Source organism: Pseudorasbora parva, chromosome 3 (assembly GCF_024679245.1).
Source record: "Pseudorasbora parva isolate DD20220531a chromosome 3, ASM2467924v1, whole genome shotgun sequence".
Taxonomy (NCBI): domain Eukaryota; kingdom Metazoa; phylum Chordata; class Actinopteri; order Cypriniformes; family Gobionidae; genus Pseudorasbora; species Pseudorasbora parva.
In genome coordinates this window covers 44157085-44172284 of record NC_090174.1, presented here as the reverse complement: position 1 = coordinate 44172284, position 15200 = coordinate 44157085, and the positions used below count along the sequence as shown (strand labels likewise).

The following is a 15200-nucleotide window of genomic DNA, read 5'->3' as shown; positions in this document are numbered from 1 at the left end:
CATTGATGTAACTTTCCTGCAGGAACACTCCCCCTCAGCCGGATCTGAGTGGCAAAAGAGCCTGCTGCAGAATCTGCAAAAACGTGAGTAAAGCGAAGGATTGTCAGTTTAAACTAAGGGTTGGACTTGACATGGTGTTCCTTACAACTTAGATCCAGTGATCCATGGATATTGACATGCAGCCGATAATTGTGTTTCCTGACATGTGCCTCATTTCGACGCCGGGTAAATACATAAAGTAAATTTGCCTGTGAGTGCTCTATATAAATGCAAGGTAGGTTTAAATTTGTGTATCCAGACGAATCTCATCTAGTGTTCCCATCTGATAAGGTCAAACTGGTGCGATCATAGGTATATATTATGTAGATGCCTCATTCGACCAATTCGTGCATGCACTAACGAGGAATATATATATATATATATATATATATATATATATATATATATATATATATATATATATATATATATATATATATATATATATATATATATATATATATATATGAATGATCGGACCAGTTTGACCTTGAATGATCGGACCAGAAGAAAGTAAATTAGAAATTAAATTAAAAATAATTAAAATCTTCATTTGTGTTCTACTCAGGGCCGGCGCTAGCTCAAATGCCACTCTAGGCAGAGCACGATCGTGCCGCCCCCCACCTCACACTCACAATTAGGTATCCTTAAGATGCATGTACATACAAATTAATATGTTCTTTATCTATAAAATGACACTAAAATAAAAACGTGCAGGCATGTTTTCAGATTTTATTTTTCATTCTGCAACGTGAAAAAAGTACACAGTTCTACAGCTGCATATCATTTCTGTTTTATAATAGACAGTGTACAGAATAAAACTAGAGCCCTGCACGGGCCTCAAATCTAGGCTTATCAAAATTCTCGGCCCGAGTCCGACTGGAGGCCGGGGTTTTTTTTGTTTTGTTTTTTTTTACATTGTTGCAGCCATTAAAATAGTTCTGTTTTGTTTTTAATGTCAAAGTAGATATATTTCGTTTCGTTTCTTTATTAAGTTAATTTAGAAAAATGTTTAGAGCATTTTTTTGTTTGTTAAATTAAAGTTTTATTTTTTTAAAGTGACGACCAAGCAGCCAGCGGCCGACAGTGAGTTAACCGCATATTTAATCGATTTAGTCTCTCAAATCAACTCTTGGCTTGTCTTGCCTATAATAAAATCCATAGATATAAAACACTTCAAGCATCACAATGTTAGTTAATTTCGCCTACTATTACCACCACAGTAAAAGGCATTTTGACGAGCTGAGGCAGGCTGATTATGCTCGCGGCTCTCGCAAACGGAGCTAAACAAATAAAAATAAAAAAAGAACATGCAGGTTGTCTTATAGCCTACCTTACACCTACGCAAAATGAATATAAATCCGATCTTCAATTCCCGTGGTATGCTCATTTAACGGAGTTTACAGCAACGAAAGCATAAGATTAGATGCATTTTATTCAGCAGCTCATTTCAAATTCAAAGACCACATAAGAGAGAGCGCGACCTAAGCGCACGATAATTTAGTCATTTCGCAATCAGATAAATACCTGTTATAAATAACGAATGAAGGAACCAGTTGTGAAAAGGCCATAACGCCGGGGACACACTGCAAGCGTGTCGTGAGCATCTCGGCTGCGTGGCGTGTCCGTTTTTATTTCGGCTCCCATGTTAACCGGTTAGAGCTTGCATACTGCCTACGTCGGTCCGAGCCGCGCGGAAAATACGTGCATGCTTCAAATAGAAGATAGGCCTGCCTATTTTCACGCGACACGCGAGCGTGTTGGAAGCGTTTCCAGGCGAAATATAATAGGAAAAGATGTGTATATGCCATTTTGACACGAATACACATTAATAAAAATGACATTTTCATGTTTGAAAGTCTGTACATAAATGCAGATATAGGCCGAATTGTAATAATAAAAAACAATATAATTATCGATTTTGAAATATTAAACCAGTCAATACAGAACGAAATATTCTGTAGCCTTTTGCCGTCAATACCATGGATATGGTATGGGCCGGCTATACTGCCGGCGTTGTCTTTGCTGTATCAATCAGCAATATATTTATATTTAACATGAAGTATAGGGCTTCCCTGTACATTAATATCAGCAGACGCCCCACGGATGACACGCAACATAAACGCCACGCTTACAAGAAACGCGCGCTGCTGCTGCTGGCGCGGACTCTGAACTTATGCTCTGAACACTGTGCGAGCCATATCTTGACAGTCGCGTTAGCTATTATGGTCTCCTGTTGTTTCCACCAGCAGAACATCTCTAAACATATGCAATATGCAAACAAATATTTAGCTCATTGGAGGTTTCGATTTTTTTCTTGACTGATACACACAAACACACATTCACATAATAGCCTACATTTCAGAAGCGTGCTCGTCGGGGTTTCGCAGCGGCAAAGGGCTTTAATTGCGTCCTCGAGTTTAACTTTTTCAGCTAATTCGTGCTCAATTGCAATTAGTAGTCCAATTGCTAGTCCATTGAGTCTGTCTTGTGTCATTGTACGTCGGAGATAATTTTTAATCAGTTTAAGCTTTGAGAAACTGAGCTCACAGTGACGGGGAGAGTGAGAAGCACTCTCAATGCTATAAAAACATTGGGAAAAATCAACACAATCTCATGGTCATGCGTATAAATACTAAGAGTGTAAAATCTTTTTTGCGTGCATATGATACGCACTTTATGCGTATGTATAATACGCCATAACCCTAATAATACGGTTCATATAATACGCCATAAAGTGCGTATCATATGCACGCGAAAAACCACGTAGCCTACCATATGCATGCCAAAACTCATTTTGGCGTATACATTCCACGAGATTGAAAACTATTTATAGGCTATGCATTTTCGTGAGATCGGGCTCAGAAAAATTTATTCCATCCCTTTTTCATAGATGAATTTAAGCGCATCCAGTGGTTTAGATCCAGCAACCAGGCGTCTACCCAAAGCAGTCAGCTCTTCAAACTATTTATGCCTATCAACATCCCGTGAGTCTCCATGAGTCAGGGCCTTTTCCAGTCTTAAGCAATCCTGAAGAACTATTGTAGGCTATTCTCCTTTTCTTTGAGAGATGTGATGTCATATAAAAACCCAAATACGCGCCCATGGTCTCGAAGCAGCGAAAAGCGCTCTTCCACGGAACGGATGGCACAGTCGAGCGTATTTTGCACGCATATACTAATCGATGCCGCTCTAAGTGAGGTGGGGGCGCGGCCGGGCGGAAATTTTTATTTTTAAATTTATACTAATGGAGTGGGAAAAAATGTTGTTGATATAAGTGCCATAATTGTAACCTACCTAATGTAAAACTAACAAATACATATTTTTTTAAATTCTCTCTCTCGCTTACACAGTTACACTCTCTCTCTCTCTTGCCGCCCTGGGTGAGCCGCCGCCCTAGGCGGCTGCCTAGTTCGCCTATAGGCACGCGCCGGCCCTGGTTCTACTAAAGAAACAAAGACACCTACATCTTGGATGCACTGGGGGTAAGCAGATAAACATCACATTTTAATTTTTGGGTGAACTATCCCTTTAAAGGGATACTTCACCGCTTTTTCATTTTAAACTATGTTATTCCCTTAACTAAGATGAGTTGATACATACCTCTCTTGTCTGAGTGTGTGCACTTAATCTCTCTTACGCGCGGTGATGATCTGATAGCATTTAGCTTAGCCTACTAAGCCCAGTTCATTCACTATGGTACCAAACAGAGATCAAGTTAGAAGCGACAAAACACCTCCACGTTTTCCCTATTTAAATACAGTTACACTAATAGTTGAACGATCAAGTATGGTGACACAAAATAAAACGTGGCTCTTTTCTAAGCGGATTGAAAAGGAGAACTATAATGTATGGCAGAATAGCACTTCTGAGAGTACTTCGACTCGGCGCAGTAAAAAGTCCCGGCTGAAAAATCCTCCCTCACATCTCCCCCTCCCTCTCTTATTTCTGTCAATAGGGGGAAGGGGGACATGTGAGGGAGGATGATTCAGCCGGGACTTTTTACTGCGCCAAGTCGAAATACAGATGTGAAAGATGCTAAAAGAGGAGAGTCTATATTTAAAACCCAGAAGGAAGAATCCACTGCAGGACAGGATCCTGAAGCACAAACTCTCAAATAGTACCACACTGATCAATGATAGGAGACTCATAAGTGATGAGTTGTGTGATCATGAGCTGAATGAACGAAGTACTAAAATATTACTGGGGGAAAAGCTGGTTTCTGCCACTGAATGAAATATAAAAAATAATTAAATTAAATTAAATTTCTCAGAATTGTGAGTTTATATCTTGCAATACTGACACCATAACTCGCAATTGCTAGTTTATGTCTTGAAATACGGAGAAAAATACGTAAGAACTTGTGAGATGTAAACTCGCAATCATGAGGTTAAAAGTCAGAATTGTGAGATAAAAAGTTGCAATTTTCCTTTTTTTTCCTTTTTTCTTGGCGGAACCAAGCTTCCATAAATAAATGTTATGACCACTACAATAATAATATGATTTCAAAAGAGAGTTCAGAGTACAATGCATAAAAAAGCACTGTCAAACACAGATCTGTGGGTGGAGGTGTGTGTCCTGACTATCTGCCAGACACACTTTCTCTCAGAACTATACAGTGATTTGAAAAGTCTAAAAGTGGAAAGTCAAAATCACAGGAACATAATCACAGGTTTAATAACACTTCTGAAGGGGTGTTTATAGGCCCCATCTTTAGAGACAGGATAAGTCTTCACAGCACTTTACTCTTCAAATCAAGATTAGAATTGTGAGTAGAGAAATTAAATCGCATCCTGCTGTTTTTTGTATGCACAGTCAAACATTTGATGAAACCTTACTGAATGATTCTTTAGACCTTCTAATCTAAATGTGTATGCACAAATACTTAATATTTTATAGGTATATGTAAAAACGTAATATTTACATAATATTTTCTACAAGGAGTCACCAGCTTTTACTTTTTACTTACGAGTATTTATCTGCATATTTCTTAAAGGGGGGTGGGGATGGGGGGTCTAATGCTATTTAAGCCATTCTTACTTATTTACACTTTTAAAGAGTTGGATTCTCATGCTAAACATTAAAAAACCTGGATGTATGACAGTGTATTTCTGTACCAAATACACTCCTTCAGGATTCGAACAAGTTTTGGAGAGTTTTTTACAAGCACATAATTCTTCGTATGGGCACTTCTCCCAGGTGAGCGCGTGCACACATCAGCCAGAGCGAGAGCAGGAGTGTCAACAACAAGTATTGGCCTGTCATTTTGTTTTTAGACCACAAAATCAACGTCACTAAAGAAGTGTTTTTGGTTGTAAGGTAAAAGATTACCTTGTTTAGCTTCCCAAACAGCCCAGCGTTAAACAGTGGATGCAGTTTGTTTTTCCGGAGCAGTAACAGAGTTCTGCAAGTGTGTTTTATTGTTCCCGGTCATGAGTCGAAACCACAGCCAGTGAGTGAAACTAAATCAAATGTTTATGTTTTGTTGGCAATCTGTGCGTAAGTGCATATAATGTGAACAACACAAACGTACAGTGAATCGAAAGTTATCCAGGGATAATGCCATGATATAGTGTGTGTGTGTGTGTGTGTGTGTGTGTGTGTGTGTGTGTGTGTGTGTGTGTGTGTGGGTGTGTGATTATTAAGCTCCACCCACTGCACACCTGCACAAGCCTGACTGTTTTTGGAAAGAATCTGTACAGTGCATCTGTCTTTTATAAATATAATAAAACTAAAGACTCTTCGGAGATATGAAGGATGCAATAGCTTATAGGTACTCAAGATTGACATGAGATTGGCAGAAACTGTGTGTTATGTACCCTTTCAGATCTTTAAAACTTGCTTATTTAAAAAGCTCATGCCTGAATACTTGAGTACTCAATACTTTGAATCAGATGAACATAGATACCTTAATATTTAAATAGGTTAAATCTAATTAATATTTTTTCCCCTAAGGAGTCACTAGCTCAGCTCCTCCTTAAGTGAATGCTCTTTCACTTAAGCCAGAGACACATGTCAGTGAGTCAGAGAGCCAATCAGATGCAGTCTTAAAATAATCTGATTGACCCCAGTTTAGAGAGGAACGATACACACACACACACACACACACACACACACACACACACACACACACACACACACACACACACACACACACACACACACACACACACACACACACACACACACACACACACACACACACACACACACACACACACACACACACACACAGTCCTCAATTACAGGCTGATACAACATCACAAACCTAATCCACGAACTCCCCTATGCAATTACAGCAGCCCGTCTATAAACACAAATGATGAATCACACATATACACACAATGAATTATACAGATACACACACATACAATCTTACATCAATGTAAATGTCATAGAAGCCAATATTAATACATGAAATGAATTAATAGAAGAAATAAACCAAGAATTAATCAGCAAGTTCATAGAGAGATACACAGACCGCCTGCTATCATTGGTGAGAAAACATGTTTAGATCACACAAGCCATATAAGTGACTCCTCTTAAGGGGACGGAGTCATCTCTCCTCTTACCCCTTTGCCCAGGAGACCCTGGCTGTGATCCAGCTGACTGTTAGTGGAGCGCCACTGACCTCGCTGGTACATGCAGTGCCAAATGATCCAGAATGCACTAGAAGGCACTAATGGCACAAAAACACTCGATCGCCTCTTATGTGCTGGATTATTATGATGATTAAACCAAATGACTGGAAAACATTGTGAGTCTAAAAATAAGAAGATGAGTTACAGCGGTCCAGAGACGATAATCAGACGCAGATGACATGTTATCTTAAAGAGCTACGAGACACCAGTCCAATTACTAAAGCCCGGATCAGACCTGACATTATTTACAACCACCTCAAGTACAAATAAACACGCTGCTTACACACATTCAGCTGAGGTTTTACTGCTTTTATTCCATGTCTTCTTTGAGGCCATCTATTATTATTCTGCTACTGAAACTCCCCATGATGTTGTTTAAAGGGGTGATGAATTGAGAAATCAACTTTTCCTTGAGCTTTTGATATATAAAAGGTCATGTAATATGAGAATATCCTCTAAGTTTCCGAGCTGAAAACGTCTTCTTTGTTATTCAAAGAAAAGCTTTTATTAACACTAAGGTCCAGCAAACGATGCCACACCCTGACGTCATCGTGTGGTGAAACCATTTGGCATGGTAATGAGTATGACAGTGTTGATATATTTGGTGTTGGTGAAATAGATCTGCTACGCTGCTGCTGCTGCTGCTTTTATTGCTGCTACTACTGTAGGTTATTGCTGCTGCAGAGAAAGTACGGGACTTGTTACTGCGACTACATACACAACACACTGCCGTGAGCAAGTAAGACATGCCACTGCTGTACAACAGACTGCACATGAATTACCTGTAGCAGGTCTATACAGGTGGAGCTGGGGAAGGTGGAGGATTTCTGAAAGCACTTCTAAGGCAAATGCTACCCAAGTATTTGAAAGTTGAGCATACAAGCTCATTGGCAACTGATACAGCGGGAGCCAATCTGTTGTGGCCTAAAGATGATGATGTGATTATACAAACAGGTAGTTAACCTATCAGCCTGCGCCATCAAGAGTTTCATGACAGAACTTAATTGTTAGTAATTGTTAGTAACTGCAAAGGGTCTGAAATGGACTACAAAACTGTATCAAACCAGTGTTGGTTTTGTTAACTAAATTCAAATATAAATAATATTAGATGAAAAACTTAACATTCTGAATCTATCCTTGGCAAATAACTGAAATGAATCAGATTAAGCTGAAATTACTACAATTACAAAATATACAATTGAAAAAAGAAAAAAGCTAAATAGAAATATAATAAAATAAAATAAAAATGCACAATTAAAATATAAAAAAGCTAATTATAAGTAAATTCGGTAACACTTTACAATAAGGTTTTATTAGTTAACGTTAGTTAACATGAACTAAGAATGAACAATACTTTGACATCATTTATTAATCTTAGGTAATGTTAATTTCAACATTTACTAATACACTAAATATTAAATATCTAGGTGTATGGTTTGATTCTGAACTGTCAATTAAATCACACATTATTCATGTTTTACGTAAAGTCAACATGGGAATTAGTACTTTATATCATTCTCAAAGTCGTTTTTTCGTATAGTGTTCGTAAGAAACTTGTTCCGTTTTTTGATTTTTGTGATGTGGTTTAACAAACAGCAGCTAAATCAGATCTTGAGTCTCTTAATCCAGCATATAATAGAATTTGCAGATTTGTTTTGGGATGCTCTTATTTCACTCATGACTTATGTTCACTCATGTATGATGCACTTCAATGGTCATCTCTGTATGTGAGAAGACACACTCAAATATTACGACTCACACTCATTTAAATGTATTTATTTTAACTATCCCAGTTATGTTCAACAATACTTTGTACCTTTTTCTTCAAATTACCATGTTAGGCACTCTTCGTGCACACCATGGTAAAAGATAATTTATGTTTAAAACCCCAATAGACTGGAATAATTTATCTGCTGATATTAGAGCTATTACATCTTTTAGGTTGTTTAAACAATCTTTATTTTCCTATTTTAAGGTTGATTGTATGTTATCATTGATACTGTCACTGTTGTTCACTGCTTTTGTTAATTTTACTTATATTTTTCTATACTTGTACTTTATTTATAATGGTACTCTGTGTACAGTTTATTTTGTTTAGTATTTATCATTTATTTTGTATTTTTTGTGGTGTAAAATGTACTTATATATATTATATATAAAAATAAAATGTACTTGTATATATATATATATATATATATATATATATATATATATATATATATATATATATATATATATATATATACACATATATATATATAGTACATTTTACCTAAATAATAATAATAATAATAATATATATATATATATATATATATATATATATATATATATATATATATATATATATATATATATATATATATATATATATATATATATATATATATATATACAGGTCCTTCTCAAAAATTTGCATGTTGTGATCAAGTTCATTATTTTCCATAATGTAATGATAAAAATTAAACTTTCATATATTTTATACCCACAGTCAGTGAAGGTCAGCTGCTGGTGTTGGTCCACTGTGTTTTATCAAGGGTAGGGTCAATGCAGCTAGCTATCAGGAGATTTTGGAGCACTTCATACTTCCATCTGCTGAAAACCTTTATGGAGATGAAGATTTCGTTTTTCAGCATGACCTGGCACCTGCTCACAGTGCCAAAACCACTGGTAAATGGTTTACTGACCATGGTATTACTGTGCTCAATTGGCCTGCCAGCTCTCCTGACCTGAACCCCATAGAGAATCTGTGGGATATTGTGAAGAGAAAGTTGAGAGACGCAAGACCCAACACTCTGGATGAGCTTAAGGCCGCTATCGAAGCATCCTGGGCCTCCATAACACCTCAGCAGTGCCACAGGCTGATCGCCTCCATGCCACGCCGCATTGAAGCAGTCATTTCTGCAAAAGGATTCCCGACCAAGTATTGAGTGCATAACTGAACATAAGTATTTGAAGGTTGACTTTTTTTTGTATTAAAAACACTTTTCTTTTATTGGTCAGATGAAATATACTAATTTTTTTAAATTTAGATTTTTAGTTTTCATGAGCTGTATGCCAAAATCATCAGTAATAAAACAATAAAAGACCTGAAATATTTCAATTGGTGTGCAATGAATCTAAAATATATGAAAGTTTAATTTTTATCATTACATTATGGAAAATAATGAACTTTATCACAATATGCTTATTTTTTGAGAAGGACCTGTATATATATATATATATATATATATATATATATATATATATATATATATATATATATATATATATATATATATATATATATATATATATATACAGGGAGTGCAGAATTATTAGGCAAATTAGTATTTTGACCACATCATCCTCGTTATGCATGTTGTCTTACTCCAAGCTGTATAGGCTGGAAAGCCTACAACTAATTAAGCATATTAGGTGATGTGCATCTCTGTAATGAGAAGGGGTGTGGTCTAATGACATCAACACCCTATATCAGGTGTGCATAATTATTAGGCAACTTCCTTTCCTTTGGCAAAATGGGTCAAAAGAAAGACTTGACAGGCTCAGAAAAGTCAAAAATAATGAGATATATTGCAGAGGGATGCAGCAGTCTTAAAATAGCCAAGCTTCTGAAGCGTGATCATCGAACAATCAAGCATTTCATTCAAAATAGGCAACAGGGTCGCAAGAAGCGTGTGGAAAAACCAAGGCGCAAAATAACTGCCCGTGAACTGAGAAAAGTCAAGCGTGCAGCTGCCAAGATGCCACTTGCCACCAGTTTGGCCATATTTCAGAGCTGCAACATCACTGGAGTGCCCAAAAGCACAAGGTGTGCAATACTCAGAGACATGGCCATGGTAAGAAAGGCAGAAAGTCGACCACCACTGAACAAGACACACGCCAGTTTCTGGAAGACACCTTCTTCAAGCAGTGGTACAGAAAGAAGTCTGCATCCTTCAAGAAAAACATGATTTTCATGCAGGAGAATGCTCCATCACACACGTCCAAGTACTCCACAGCGTGGCTGGCAAGAAAGGGTATAAAAGAAGAAAATCTAATGATATGGCCTCCTTGTTCACCTGATCTGAACCCCATTGAGAACCTGTGGTCCATCATCAAATGTGCGATTTACAAGGAGGGAAAACAGTACACCTCTCTGAACAGTGTCTGGAAGGCTGTGGTTGCTGCTGCACGCAATGTTGATGGTGAACAGATCAAAACACTGACAGAATCCATGGATGACATTTTGAGTGTCCTTGCAAAGAAAGGTGGCTATATTGGTCACTGATTTGTTTTTGTTTGGTTTTTGAATGTCAGAAATGTATATTTGTGAATGTTGAGATGTTATATTGGTTTCACTGGTAAAAATAAATAATTGAAATGGGTATACATTTTTTTTTGTTAAGTTGCTTAATAATTATGCACCGTAATAGTGACCTGCACACAGAGATATACCCCTAAAATAGCTCAAACTAAAAACTAAAACTTCCAAAAATATTCAGCTTTGATATTAATGAGTTTTTTGTGTTCATTGAGAACATGGTTGTTGTTCAATAATAAAATTAATCCTCAAAAATACAACTTGCCTAATAATTCTGCACTCCCTGTATATATATATAATATTTAGTTGTTGTTTGTTTTGTTTTGCCTTGTTTTGTTGTTAATTGTATTTGTAATTGTTTTGTAACTATGTCTTGATTGTACGTTAGGACCCCCTTGAAGATGAGATGGTACATCTCAAGGGGTTAATTCAATTTAATTCAATATTATGGAAATCAAAAGTTGTGTGAAAAGCTGGATTTTTTAACTAACATTAACAAAGATGAACAAATACAGCAACAAACTCATCATGGTAAGTTCATGTTAGTAAATACATGAATTAATGTTAACAAATGAAACCGTATTGTAAACTGTTACCATAAATTCTATACAACAATATAAATTATACTAAAACAACACTATCAAATGGCATCAACATCATTTTAACTAATGCCAAACACATCTTCTGACCAATTGCCATTAACATCAATGATGCCTTTGATTTGAGAGATATTTGGAAGACATGAGGTTGAGTAAATAATGACAGTTTCCTTTAAGGTTGAATATTCCTTTAAGTCTCCACAAATAATGAAGCATTTCAAATAAGAATGTATAAAACTGTATTTAGTCAGAATACACATTTTGAATGATAGTCAATAGAGAAACATGTTTTTGGGTCCCGACAGTACAGTTACAGCATCTAACGGGCCATGTCAACCAGCCAAAACATGACCATTTAGGTTTAACAGCAAGAGAATGTCTGTTAGTGTGTGAAGCAGGATCTTCACTTGAGAGAGAAATACTGTAAACAAAACCACCAGGGCAAAGAGAGATTTCATTTATTTAAAAATGCCACTGTTTTCGATCAGATGTGCAGACAACCATTCAAGTCGTTGTCTGCAGCGTGAGACAGAACCACAGGAGCACGAGTTTGAGCATGGCTGGATCCTGCTGTAATCAAGAGTGGATACGGCCCAAGACAGCCCACCGCAGAGACACAATTTCATATCACAGCCCTTTCCTTCTGCCAACATTTTATATGCCATATGCTCTGCTCTTCTCTCTCTTCAAATATTCCACCTGTCATAAACATCCACATCCAAACGCAGTGTTTGCATAAAGGAAGGGTGAGATTTCACCGTTTACACTTGTTTATTTGGCAAAACAGATCACTCTTGGTTTACACGAGGCCAGCGGGCATGGATTGAGGGTTCGCTGTTCTGGTTTAGATGGTCATGCGAGGAGCGGCAGCTAGACACTGGAGCTGTTTCTGTGGGCCGTGATGTTACAGAATTGTCCATCTGCTCCATAAGCTTTCCCCAAAAACTTAATCTCCCTGTAGAGGCCAACGTACAATTCATAATAATGTGAATAAGAATTAATCTTAAAAAGTTAAATAATTTCATTCAGAAGTTCATGTAATTGTTATAATGTTATACAATACTTAAAAGGTTAAAAGCATACTAAAATTCATGTGTTTATTAGGATTTTGTATATATTGGTAACTGGGTCATCAATGTAGTAGAAATGTGAAATTATTTTTGAATTTGGTGCTTTCTAGACTGAGAAAAGACAGAAAATATATTTTTGTCTTATAGGGATGCAAGACTACAATTCCCAGAATGCTTCGCTGCCATGTGAGGCCATTCCCAAAGCCACCAACTTGATTACTGTGACTGAGTTGGAGAAGACACTACAATTAAAAACTGAACGTGTCTGTTCAATATAATGAGTGAGTCACCGCGCGATTATCACAGCACTGAGCACTAACTGCACGAGTGAGAGAAATGAGCTGATGAACTCTCGTGATGAGAGCTGAGGTAATCGCGACTACACTCGCGGCATACATTCACAACGTGAGTTCAGTCTGGCGCGTTTCAGTTCATGCCTTTGCAAGCTTAACTTTCATAGAAATTAATTTGAGAAGTTAAAAGACTTACATTGCTCACCATATCTCCGTTTACATGAGTGCCTGTAGCTGCGAGCTGAGCTCTGAGTGTGATCTCCCATCCCCAACGCGCAGGTTCAAACCATGCGGAAATGGCTCCCTCTGCTGGCTGTAGTCTTTAGCTTTTGGCCAAACATTTCTCCTATGATGCAAATATCGTCAATTTGCATCATAGGAGGAATTTTTCCAGAAATATAATGCATAAATCTCTTGTCTCAGAGGGATGTGAGGGGGGAAAGCACAATCATTTGAATATACTCCAGGGTTTCTACTGATACAAAGCCATATGCTAATCGCTGAAGTAACCCTTTAAGATTTCAAACCTCTACACTCCCTTTCAGTCTCACTTTCCCCCTCCACGCTTGCTATATTTCACACCAGGGAGCGTTCAAGAGAGAAATAGCTTCTATAGATAGAGCTAAATAGCAGGCAGAAGTCACCCCGGTTTATGTGTAAAGAGAGAAACAGTGTGGGCAGGGATTTCTGGGTAATTCTAAATGTCTAGACTATTCTAGATGTAGGATGACTCTAGTGCTTTCATGGTAGTATGAAAAGGGCAGAGGCAACAACATGAAAAGAGGAAAGATCACAGAGGACATCCGTGCCAACTGCTCGACCATGTGGCGAGAGCAGATGAAGAATTACATCAAACAAGCAATAACTGAATAGCAAAGAAGTGGAACAGATTAAACAGCTCTGCCGTAAAATGCCACAGATCATATATGATAAAGAAATGCACTGTTAAGAGATATCAGGGAACATAAGAGAAGACATCATGGTGATGTTTGCTAGAGTTTTCCTTCACTACAATTCAAAATCTCAGGATAAGTATGAGTTTTCATGTTTTTGAAAGATGTCTCTTATCGTCACCAAGGCTGCATTTATTTGACCAAAATGCTGTCGAACAATAACATTAAACACTGACAAAATGGAAATAATGCTATTTTTTCCATATGTTTCTTCTCATGCAGATCAATCTAACACAGTATCTGTTTGTCAGTAGATAATAGTGCTAGTTTTGCTTGTATTTTACATTGTAATTTTTCTGGAACAGAAAACAGCCAGAGATTTTATGATTTTAATAGTGGAGTGGGCAAACATGCTGAATATTGCCACCCTGTCTCGCCTATGCCACTAGCCAGAGAAGAAGAATACTACTTAATATTATAACCTTTAATGTTTTTAATGACTAGTAAGGGGATGATTCAGAGTGTAAAACAGCCTCAAATGCCTTACAGCAAAAATATTTTCAGCAAACTGGAAAAGGAATCACAATCACTGGTTTTAAATGTGCAGACAGCGTTTTGAATTATCCTTTTGAATTAGCTTTTTTTGTAGTTTATATTTTTATAGCTTTTTTATTGTCTATTTAGGTTTATTTCACTTTGAGTTTTAGCAATTGTCATACTTAAACTTAAAGCTTCATTTAAATGAATGAAAACTACAGTATGTATGACTGACACAAACATTTGACGCAATGGATAGATTTGTTAACACAACAACACAAGTGCCATAAAGGGAGAGAAAAAAGAAAGAAAAAAGGTAACCACGAAAGAGAGAGAGTAGGCAGACAAGGAGAGACAGAGTGACAAAAAGCAAGAAAAGGAAAGTCCACAAGAGACAGCATGGTAATCCCATCTGAGACTGTAGTCTGAGAGTGAACGACTGGACGGCTGGACAAATAAACAGCATGAGGATTCACAGATTTAGTCTCACACTCTAACATCACTAAAGCATGTCTCTCCTTCCTTCTCCCTTCTTTTTCCTTGTTTTCAGCCAGTTTTATAATCAATTACGACTGTTGTAGAAACCAGGCTGAGTGTGTATCCAAGCATACAGAGTCCCTCAACTGTACAGTGAGTCTCCCGTGGGCTAAAACACACAAATACACACGCACACACGCACACACACACACACACACACACAAAGGCAAAAACAAAGCAATAGGCACAGACTAATAAACAGCTACAACGCAGTTAAAATCCTAAACATGAAAAAAAAAATGGAGATTAGGACCCACATACAATCGCTCTCTCATCCACATACAAACC

The 15200-nt window shown here is 37.2% G+C and overlaps 1 protein-coding gene across 3 annotated transcripts in view; it reads right to left on the bottom strand.

Annotated features, from left to right (window-relative positions):
- osbp2b (oxysterol binding protein 2b) overlaps window positions 1–15200 on the bottom strand; it is a 96070-nt gene that overhangs the window by 50889 nt on the left and 29981 nt on the right. The gene's annotated exons all lie outside the window — the stretch shown is intronic.